This window comes from Chiloscyllium punctatum, chromosome 5, assembly GCF_047496795.1.
Source record: "Chiloscyllium punctatum isolate Juve2018m chromosome 5, sChiPun1.3, whole genome shotgun sequence".
Classification (NCBI taxonomy): domain Eukaryota; kingdom Metazoa; phylum Chordata; class Chondrichthyes; order Orectolobiformes; family Hemiscylliidae; genus Chiloscyllium; species Chiloscyllium punctatum.
Window position 1 is genome coordinate 67,580,525 of NC_092743.1, and position 12,067 is coordinate 67,592,591.

At 41.0% G+C, this 12,067-nt stretch overlaps 1 protein-coding gene across 4 annotated transcripts in view; it reads left to right on the plus strand.

Annotated features, from left to right (window-relative positions):
• Positions 1 to 12,067, plus strand: part of sntg1 (syntrophin, gamma 1) — a 524,044-nt gene that overhangs the window by 161,605 nt on the left and 350,372 nt on the right. Inside the window, exon 2 of one of the 4 annotated variants that reach the window (XM_072570504.1) lies at positions 1,213 to 1,291. The exons of the other annotated variants lie outside the window; for them this stretch is intronic. The gene's annotated coding sequence lies outside the window, so the exon portion shown is untranslated. The remainder of the gene's footprint in view (positions 1 to 1,212; positions 1,292 to 12,067) is intronic. 4 annotated transcript variants of the gene reach the window in all.

Genomic DNA, 12,067 nt, shown 5'->3' on the forward strand with positions numbered 1-12,067 from the left:
GAAAAGACCAGAGAGGTGGTGGAGCATAATCAAGAAGGACCAATCACCAGAATGGCGGCAACCTCAAAGTCAAGTGTATTCCAAAGAGACCATGTTGGCATGGAATTACATGTCGGGGGGAAAACAATTGATGCCAGAGATGGTGGTGGCTAAAACAGGACCATTGTCATATATAGTGCAGACTAAGGATGAACCAGTCTTGAGGAGATACGCTAACCAGCTTTTCATTGCACCTCACCAACATGGGGACGTTCTTTTGGAATAGTGAGCTGGGCCAGTTGGGACCAGTGATATCAACCGAGTAATGTGTCTCGGAACCAGGATTGGCCATACCCAAAGAGGCGACAACAGAAATGTCACAGGACAGTGGGCAGCACAGTGGCTCAGTGGTTAGCACTACTGCCTTGCAGTGCCAGGGACCCGGTTCAATTCCACCTTCAGGAGTTTGCACATTCTCTCATTGTCTGTGTGGGTTTCCTCTGGGTGCCCCAATTTCCTCCTGCAGTCCAAAGATGTGCAGATTAAGTGGATTGGCCATAATAAATTGCTCATGGTGTCCAGCGATGTACAGGTTGGGTTAACCATGGGAAATGCAGGGTTACTGGGGCAGGGTAGGGCTTGGGACTGAGTGGGGTGCTCTTCGGAGGGTCAGTGTGGACTCAATGGGCTGAATAGCCTGTTTCATACTGCAGGGATTCTATTACACTATGAATGGCAGCCGATCAGAGAGGAGCCCAGGAGACTGCATTAGAAGAGGTTCTTGAAATGTCATTGAGAGTCTGATCATGTCAATGGAAGGATCATTTTCTTTTCATGTTTTCTATAGTAAATATTCTTGATGTACATATATACTAGCTACAATGCTTGTCTAATGGGTACATTGGTTGGATGTATATTGTTAAGGGGAATATTGAAATAATTGTGGGAAAGCTGCTTTGCATGTAGCTCGGGGTGTATTGCCATTTTAAGACAGTGCGTCAGGTGATCTGGAGGTGGGAGTCAGTTGAAAACTGGACTGTGGAGCTAAGAGCTAAAGGAAGGTATTCACTACTAAGTTTACCCTTTGCCTGTTTCATGTTCTGTTTCTTGTCCCAGGATGCCATAAGTATGATAAGATGTTAACATTGAGGTTAGTTAATAAACATACTTAAATTAGCACTAAAGGTAAAGCAGAAAATGAGGCACTGAAGTACTGTTTGTTTTATATATCAGTAATTCAGGGTGATGTTGCCACCTAATCAGAAAGAAACACTGAAATTGGAATGGTCAGCTCCAGGAAGCTGCAAGATAGGTAAGTAAATAATTACAGTAGAGAAAGAAAGCAGGTGGATTTTTTTTTTAGATTTGCATTTATTGTCATAGATTCTAGAGTCATTCTGTTTAAAAACTGCTAGGTATTCCACAAAGGACAGGACCTGATAACCGTTTTGGGTGGTCTAGCTGGTTACTTGGTTAATTGTCCACTCATCCATTTCTATGCCTAGGCAGGTATGTTTAAATTAGGCCCCAGTCTAAGTATTTTGTTCTTTTATGATGCTGTTAAAGAGTGTCTGCTTTTAAAAATCTCATGGTCCATTCAGGAAACTTCATCACTTGCTTGAAAATTGATGAAGTTGAAGTCCAAAGATGTGCAGGTTAGGTGGATTGACCATGGCAAATTGCCCTGTTGTGCCCAGGGATGCAGGTTAGATGGGTTAGCTGTGGTAAATGTAGGATAACAGATGGAGTGGGAGATTATGTTTAGGTGTGTTGCTGTTTGGAGAGTTAGTGCAGTCTTGATGGGCCAAATGGCCTCTCTGCACTGAGCAGATTCTATGGTTCTGTAATTCTAAGGGAATGTTGAAGCTGGACCATGCATTTTCAAAATGAGTCCTTTTCAGTCATAGTATAGCAGAGGTAGAATATGAGTATAATGGTAACATCTAGGAGAAAGTGAGGACTGCAGATGCTGGAGATCAGAGCTGAAAATGTGTTGCTGGAAAAGCGCAGCAGGTCAGGCAGCATCCAAGGAGCAGGAGAATCGATGCCCGATGTTTCCTGAAGAAGGGCTATGCCCGAAACGTCGATTCTCCTGCTCCTTGGATGCTGCCTGACCTGCTGCACTTTTCCAGCAACACATTTTCAGCTAATGGTAACATCTAGGCAAATTAGAAGAAAATGTGTCCTGGTAGGACCCAAATATATGACAAAAAACTGTGTAGAATGATAACCTAACAATATTGAAGCATGATGCAGAAGTAATTCACAATAATATATAGTAGGTTTCAGTTCCAATGTTTCTAATTTTCTTTGTTAATGTTTAATCTGCAAATGTGAAAAATAGTTGAGGAAAAAATTTTGATTCATCTAGCTTGTCTTCACATAGCATCTAAAAAGATAAATGTAAGAATAAATGAGGAAATTGTAATGAGTGAATGGGTTATGACTCACTCGGTAATTATAGTGCATCATTGAGAGTGGCTTTGTGATGTACCTAATTATCTGGTTGACAGGACCTGTGACATGATGACAGAAAAATCAAAAGTAATTAACAGGCTAATGAAATATTGGCCTTTATCTAAAAGGAATTGAATGTTAAAAGTAAGGAAATATGCTTCAGTTTTGTAAAACTTTAGCTGGACCTCAACGAGAGAACTCTCTTCTGTTTTGGACATGAAACATCAGGCAAGATATATTAACATTAAAGTGGTAGTCAAATTGAGGCATTTACAATAGTTAAGGGATTCAATAGAAAACTTGCAAAGAAATTATGTACCCTGTTGTAGAATTCAGAATAAGAGGGCATGATCTGAAACTGACAACTTAGTCATTTAGCAGTGAATGTTAAATACCTTTTTTAGTTCAATAAAATGTCTCTATTTCATAGGGATGTAATAAAATAAAATGACATTGAGACACATAGAGAGACAAGAGAAACTAGAGAAAGATGAAAAACTAGAGAAAAGACGAGTGGGGTGCACTTTGAGGAAGCTTGATGAGGTGAAATAGGGAAGGGAAGAAAGTAAAAGAAGGAACTGATGAAATGGCGTCGAACTTAATGCCAAAGAAGTTCATGAGCTTCTCATACTTGTTGGACGTGACGGTGAAGGACACTGGAGAGAAGGGAGTAAGAAAATGATTACAGTAGAGAAAGAAAGCAGGGGGAGTTTTTTTAGAATTGCATTTATTGTTATAGTTTTTTAAACAGAATGACTGTAGAACCTGCTAGGTATTCCACAAAGGACAGGACCAGATAACCTTTTTGGGTGGTCTAGCTGGATATAACAATGAATGACTAAATGTCTGCCATATCTTTTCAAGTCTGCATTTATAGTAAATGAAGCAGAGATGATGGCGATGTTGGGGAGCAGCCAAAATGAGAAAGGTGGTCATGGTTTTAATGGGATCAGAGGTATCTCAGGTGATGATGTGAGTATGGATGTAGTTGATTAGGTTAGTTGTTAGAGAAATGTCATGAGGGGAGGCTTGAAGTCTGTATTTCTAGGATTTTGCAAGAGCAGTTAATTGGGGAAAGTGTCTTTTCCCCTGGAGTAGGCAGAATGGGAAATAATATTGGGAGGGGAGGAAGTGTGATGTGGGTGGAAGACAAAACAAGAAAGTGATCAGTAATGGAAATCTGGAAGCATTTTTCATACAGGACTTGTACACCTTATATTTTCATAAGTTTCTGGATTAATAAGCATTTTAGAACACTGAGATCAAAACATTTTTGATTTAATGTGAGTATCTAGGGATATACAACAAAGGTATTCAACATTAAGTTGAGAGACCAAACACTAATGATCTAAGTGAACGATGGAACAGACTTGATCAGCTAAATGACCCATGGTACTACAGTCCTAGGTTGAAATATATGCTTGTGTATCAGCTATTCAACCCATTACATCTGTTCCTTTTTCATATTTCTATATAGTAAACTTCATTAGAGACACCATCTGAACCATTGTCTTCTGAGAAAGTATACACCCAACACTGAAGAAATGTTAAAGGAGAATCTGGAAATTGAAATGAAAAACCAGCAAAATTTGAATAATTAAAAAAAACTTATTAATTTAGCATTTTAAATACACTAGCATATCCAGCATAATTTCCTACAACATGACTGATCATATCTAACCAATTTAATTCCAATTAAATGAGAAGTGTGATAGAGAGAGATAATATATTAAAGGCGATGACTTTTAATGGATAAATGGTCATGTCTCACTGTCTAAACTTTGTAATAAATAATGCAAAGTAGTTTTATTTAATAAAAATTGCAAATTATTTTAGTGGGAACAGTGTATAAACAACACAATGACCATGTGACCCTGTAAAATAGTCAGAAAGCTGAATGAAAATACAAGTGGAGAAGTTTTTATTTTGACCTTGCCTATTACTAATTTAGAATTATGTCCCTTGTCCTACAGTCATGATTTACCCTGAAATCAGGATCAGTCTATGCATTCTGCTCATTGGGAGTGAACCCTGTCTTTGACAGTGGAGCAGTAAAGTCAATGATGAACTGGAAGCCCATTTTGCACCCACTTCCCAATTTGTTTTCCCATTAAATAGGGAATTGAGAGGAATTAACAGTGGCTGCTATTTGTTATTGTCATTATGTATCTATGGCAGAATATTTGACCAGACTTGACACCCAATGTCTGTGGAAGCCATTTTGTCACAAAGCAATCTTTGCAGTAAGATGCAGACTGCTAACCCTGCTGTTAGAAATTAAGCTGCAGAATTTGCTTTAATAATATGACCTTGCAGCTGCAAACTGTTCAGTTCCCCAGGCCCCATAGATACAGTGCTGCTTCTGTATATGATGATTATGCTACTTGTTTACATCCGTTATGCTACTTCTCTGTTCCTGTCTAGTTCAAACCTGCAATATGAGATAACATTCAGTTTTGTAGACATTAAGAAATGTAGGTCTGTGCAGTGTATGTAACAGCTGTACAAACTGTCTGTTTAGTTTGTGATTGCCCCTAGGTTGCATAATTAATGGGCAGTGGGCTTGTGATATAGTATATAATTTGCAACACTCCTGTGCTTCATTGGAATACACTCTGAACGAAAGTGTACTTTCCCATGGCCATGATTAAAGCTAGTTAATTGCTCAAGGTCACGACTCCTGACTACTTTGTTATAAATAATCCGGCATAAGATTTATTCCCTAACAATTGGCGTCGTCGGTAGGATCTCTATTTTACAAGGTATTCACCGAATCTGCTTGATTAAGATTGCCCTTGTGTCCACCTTGCGAATGCCCCGAGCCTGCTGTGAATTTGATTGGTTTTTTTGGATTTTTTTTAAGAAAGGAGAGAAATGACAGTTAAAATATCGGCCAGCTGTGTGATCCAGACCTGAGTGAACATGCTGATCCCGTCATATGGAAAGAGGTTGTGGCAAGACGGTATCTGGAAAGATTGCAGTCATAGAGCTACAGGGCGCATTAGTTTTAGTCCGATCTGAGTTAACAGGCTGATCTACGGAAAGATGCCATGGCAAGACGGTATCGGCAAGAAAGAATAACTTCTAAATTCAGGAGACCTTGAGTTATTGACAACTGCGCCCGTGCCAGTTTGTCTTTGTGTGGCTTTGTTCATTGTTTGTTTTACAGCTTAAAGACCCGCGCCATGGACCGGTGACGTTCTGATGGGGTCGGTGAGTTCTAAACGCTAGGAAGAAGGGCTGCTCTCGCAAACAAGTAATTCTCGTCTTGCTGAGCAGGGTGGCCAGTGTCTGTTTGCTGAATTGAGGTAGTTCTCCTATAACACCATGATTGCATTCCCGTGCGATGCTGTGTTATAGAAAATCGTGCAGTAGAAATATTGGGGCCTATGGGAAAACAGGGTTGGGGGTGAACCAAAAATATCATTAAAACTCCAAACAAAAATAGTAGTTAGCCTGACACAAACAACAGCAGTCTAAGTAAATGAAACCTGTTGTATGGTACTGCTTTGTGCAATTCATCAGACTCTGCAACAGATTAGTCTAAGTTGGCATCTATACCTGTTGGCTTCATTACATTCTAGCCAGTCTTCTGATCCCATCCAATGGTAACACAAACAAGTCAGATCCCAGGATGAAACCTGCCTTGATAGATAAAGGGCTAAATCTTAATTTCTTTTGGTAAGTGTCAGTTTTGTCAGGTTTTTCAGAGGGTTTCCCATCTTATTAATTTAATCTTACAAAACCCACCAGATTTATAACTTACCCCACCCTTTGGTGTCCCTCTCACATATTCTAACACCATCATATCATGTGCCATTTCCAAAACAACTCACCAATTCTGGATATGCCAGAATTGACCAACATCCATGGTGCAGCACCACCTTTAAAAAGATTGTGCACCCAGACAAGAGCTTTCAGTATGGAACTGCCCTGTATGGTTCCTGACATTGGCCCTGGATGTCGCAGATAATGGAAAATTTGTGCCTTTTTTTGGGCAGGAACATGGTAATGCAGAGGAAGGATGATTTTTTTTTTCCCCCAGGCCAACAGAGGATACTATACTGGGATCATGTCAACCTGGACCAAGGTTACCATCCAGGTCATACCATGCAGTCTCAACCATCTGAAGAAGTGCACAGAATATAGGAAGATCAATGACCTTCTCCATTTTGTCAGTTGAAGTGCCACCATCATCTTGTTGATACCTCATACTCTCTCTGCTGTTGTACCGACCATTTCCTGCAACATCTTCCCCACTCACTCTCGTTCTCCCTGACTTAACTCTGAATCTCTCCTGCACAGCCTTCTCACACCCTCAGGACATCTCCACACATGCACCAAAAGTAAGAGTGCCACCCACTTTTCTCTCCTTCACCCACTACATGCAGAGTTTCCTGACTACCCTGAGCAGCTGACTGACCATGTCCAAGCCCCTGTACTGGTATTTCTTTGCAGTTGGTTACCATAGTGATTGGTCACTAGAACATATTCATGTAGGTCGACAGATATTCTTTAATATCTAAACAGTTTTTAAACACAAAGACAAAAGCTTTTGATGCAAACAATAAAGCCAACTTTCAACCTGCTGCACAACACTGTCCTTTTCCTGTTAGTCAATTCCATTGCAATTTGACCCTTATCTCATTCCTTAAGTTTCTAAATTAACTGATTGTTCCCAGCTTCTTGTCCTCTGGCTGTAGAACCATTTTAACAATGGTTTTCCAAGTCCACTAGTACAAATATTTCACAATACCTTTCATGAATCTTTCACAAGGAAAGTGCATGAGCCGATAGATCATGTGATGCTGACGCAGAGTCCAGTCCTCTGCGCACCATGACACCTAGTGCTGAGGATGAGAATTGTGTAACAGCAAATGGGAGTTCACTTTGCAAAAAAAGTCAGCAATTCATAAATTGCTTTACAGACAAATAAACACACGTTATAGGAGAACTACCTGTACATTTTTACAATTTCTCATTTCAATCCTGGTGGGGCTAAAACTTTCAAAACCTTTTTCGTTAGTTGTTAATTTATCAAATGATTGTGGTAAAATGTCATGAGAATCCCTACAATGTGGAAGCAGGCCATTCATCCCATAGAGTCTACACTGATCCTTCGAAGAATATTCTACCTTGACTCACCCCTCTCCCATATCCCTGTAACCCTGCAATTCCCATAGCTATTCCTGCTAGCCTGCACTCCCTGGACACTATGGACACTTTAACCTGTCCAATCCACCTAACCTATAACTTTGAGCATCTGGAAGATATCCACATAGACGTAGTGAGAATATTCATATTCCCTGCATACAGTCACCCAAGGCTGGAATCTCCCTATCTTAAAGATAATATGTATCCAGTTAGCATGCTCACCCTGAATCCCATGTCATCTAACTTTATTAATTAGTCTACCATGCAGATTCTTAATAAAGGCTTTATTAAAGTCCAAGTAAACAATGTCTACCACTCTCCCCTCATCAATCTTTTTGGTTACTTCCTCAGAACCCTCAATTAAGCTTGTGTGACATACTTTTCCTTGCAAAAAATCATGCTGTCTATCCCCAATCATTCCATGCCTTTCCAAATGCATGTTTATCCTGTCTTTCAGAATCATGTCCAACAACTGGCCCACCACCAATGTCCGACTTACAGATCTATAGTTCTGAGGCATATTGTTATAGCCCTTCTAATAGGCATGTTAGTCACCCTCCACTCAACTCCACTTCCGTTTAGAAAAAAGTTCATATTACAGCAATATTTATTTGCCTGACTTCTCTGGCCTCACTGTTTCTCTACAGTCAAAACTGACGTAATATTCATTAATATCTCCCTAGGTTCAACACAAAGATGAAGTTGAACCTTTAGCAGCCGTTCTCTCTCTAGTTGATCTTTTGCTCTTAATATACTTTTAGAATCTCTTTGGATTATCCTTAATTTTATTTGACAAGGCAATCTCATATCCTGTCTTTGCCTTCCTGATGTCCCACTTAAGAATGCCCCTGCACTCTTTTTATAATCTTCAAGGAATGCATTTGATCCTGGTTGTCTACATCTAATATGGTTCTTTCTTGCTTAGAACTTCAATATCCTTATTCATCCAGTGTTCCTTAATCTTTCCAACCTTAATTTAGACTAATTGTAAAATTTCCTCTGGATCTAAGGCTAGTGCTGTTTTTCATTCATGAATATTTTGCAGAGACAATAATTCAATGTGTTATTTATCTTTGATTCAACATCTTAACTTTCATGATATCCTTGCTTTTACATAGAATTAAAAATAGTTTCTTATAGTTTTGCTTATTTTTATTTCACATTTTTCTCTTTGGATTTTTCATACTGGTAGATATTTTAGTGTTGAAAAATGTGTTGCTAGAAAAGCACAGCAGGTCAGGCAGCATCAAAGGAGCAGGAGAATCGATGTTTCGGGCATAAGCCCTTCTTCAGGAATGAGGAGGGTATGCCAAGCAGGTTAAGATAAAAGGGAGGGAGGAGGGACTTGTGGGAGGGGCATTGGGAATGCGATATTTGGAAGAAGGTTAAGGTGAGGGTGATAGGCCGGAGAGGGGGTGGGGTGGAGAGGTTGGGAAGACGATTGCAGGTCAAGAAGACGGTGCTGAGTCCAAAGGTTGGGACTGAGACAAGGTGGGGGGAGGGGAAATGAGGAAGCTGGAGAAATCTGCATTCATCCCTTGTGGTTGGAGGGTTCCTAGGCGGAAGATAAGGCGTCCTTCCTCCAGGCGTCATGTTGCCATGGTTTGGCGATGGAGGAGGCCAAGGACCTGCATGTCCTTGGCAGAGTGGGAGGGGGATTTGAAGTGTTGAGCCACGGGGTGGTTGGGTTGGTTGGTCCAGGTGTCCCAGAGGTGTTTTCTGAAATGTTTCACAAGTAGGCGGCCTGTCTCCCCAATGTATAGGAGGCCACATTGGGTGCAGCGGATGCAGTAAATGATGTGTGTGGAGGTGCAGGTGAATTTGTGATGGATATTGGGGCCTTGGATGGAAGTGAGGGGGGAGGTGTGGGCACAAGTTTTGCATTTCATGCAGTTGCAGTGGAAGGTGCTGGGAGTGGAGGTAAGGTTGTTTGGGGAGGGTGGGGGGGGGTGGTGTGGACCTGACGAGGGAGTCGCGGAGGGAGTGGTCTTTCCGGAATGCTGATAGGGGAGGGGAGGGAAATATATCCTTGGTGGTGGGGTCTGTTTGGAGGTGGCAGAAATGACGAAGGATGATACGATGTATCTGGAGGTTGGTGGGGTGGTAGGTGAGGACCAGTGGGGCTCTGTCCTGGTGGCGATTGGAGGGGCGGGGTTCAAGGGCGGAGGAAATGCGGTGGAGAGCATCATCAACCACGTCTCTGGGGAAATTGCGGTCTTTGAAGAAGGAGGCCATCTGGGCTGTTCGGTATTGGAATTGGTCCTCCTGGGAGCAGATGCGGCGGAAGTGAAGGAATTGGGAATATGGGATGGTGTTTCTACAGGGGGCAGGGTGGGAGGAGGTGTAATCTAGGTAGCTGTGGGAGTCGGTCGGTTTATAGTAAACGTCTGTGTTAAGTCGGTTGTCCGAGATAGAAATGGAGAGGTCTAGGAAGGGGAGGGAGGAGTCTGAGATGGTCCAGGTAAATTTGAGGTCGGGGTGGAAGGTGTTGGTAAAGTGTTCAACCACCTCGTGGGAGCACGAGGTAGCGCCGATACAGTCATCGATGTAGCGGAGGAAAAGGTGGGGGGTGGTGCCTTCCCCTCTGTCTTATTTTTATGATCATATTTGTCATTTGTAGTCACAAAGCTTTAGTGTAGGTATTAACTTATGCATTCAGCCACTAGGATTAGCTGTGTGTTTTTATATGTACTGCAGTCGTGCTCAGCCACATCTTACAGTCAACTTAATGCCTGAAGAATAAAACTAGCAGCAGTTATATTTAAAACTTTACGAGCTGTACTTTAATTATGAATAAAATTGATTTTTACTTTTGTGTCTATTTGTAGAAGAAAACTGGAATGATTTTAGTGGGTGAGTAGTGGTGTCGATATCTTATTGAGTTAATATTCCAGAGGCCTGGATGAATGATCTAGGGATATGAGTTTGAATCCTGCAGCTAGGGAACCTGTATTTGTTTGATTGAATAAATTAAAAAGCAAAGATTAGTATGAGTACTGGAGATTACAAAACAACCAGATTGTCATAAAACTTAGTGTGGCTCCCTAATTTGCTGCCATTCTAAACCAATTCTAACCAGTGTGTGACTCTGGACATTTTTTAATTGTTATCTGAAATAACTGGGAAAATAATTAAGTTGCCCCCAATCCCTATGAAAATCAAAATTTAAGCCAGACAGAATACCTAGTATGGACCTGGCACCATGTCGTAACAAAGGCACACCTGACTCCAAAGTAAAATCTATGAAGCATTGCTGAGTTTGCAAGGGCTGTTGCATGGATTCGTTAACTAACTGCTCGGCATGGTCATATATATGGAATTATTCCTTTTCTTCCAATGTCCCAGACTCCTCAATCATCATCCTTGGTCTGTTTTGTCCCACCAAACATGAACAAGGGATCCAAAGTTGAAAAGGATAACCTTTGTAATCAAAGGAGCAATTTGCTAAATGTGGCATTGAGGAGTCCTAGTAAAACTTAATGTCCATGGAAATCTGGAAAGCTGTCCACTGAATGGAGTCACCATCATGTGACTGTTGGCAGCTAATCCTAGCACCTGAATATTTTAGCAAGAATTTTCAAAACAGTGTCCTGGGCTTGACTATCTTCAGTTGTTTCTCCATTGATTGTACCATATTGAGTTCCAGTTGCAATTCTTAGATAACGAAACAATCATAACCACATGAAGTAAGACCAAAACAATATTTAGGATTGGGCTGACAGTTTGCAGGTCATATCTAGACCACACGTGCAAGTCAATGGCTGTCTTGAACATGATAATTTCACTACAGCCCTTTAATATTCACTAAGCTTGTCTTTGCTGAATCTCCTACCATCAATGTCCTGAACAATTGTAATTGACCAGAAATTTAACTGGACCAACTTAGAAGAGCAGGTCAGATTTTAGATTTTTTTTTTTCTCTGAGCAACCACCTCCTGACCACCCAAAACATGTGCCTTGAAGATGATCAAAAAGTGATGTAACCTTCACTTACCCTTCATTAATGCTGAAGATGTTTGAAATCATCCAAGATAAAGCGCTCCATTTGATTGGAACCACTTTAAACATTAACTGCCTCGACACTGTTGCACCTTGGTTGCAGTGGTTACCATCTGTAAGATGCTTTGCAGACAATCAAAGCATCTTAGGCACTACCTCCAAAACCATGATGTCTGAAAATAAGGCTGCAGCTGCAGAACAGTTCTGAAAGTTCTGCAAACCACATACCATCCTGATTTGGAACTTCTTCACTGCCAAGTCTGAATCTTGGAACTCCCTCCTGACTATTATTATGGGTGTACTTGCACCATTGGACTGTTGTGTTTCAAAGAATGACTAATCACCACCCTCTCCAGCATAATCAGGGATGGGCATAATGTTAGTGGCATGCTTATCCATGCTTAAAAAACTTTCTGGCTACACTTCCTGCCTTGCTTCGTTTCAGTAAAGAAGTGGCAGATGCACAACATTAATTGAG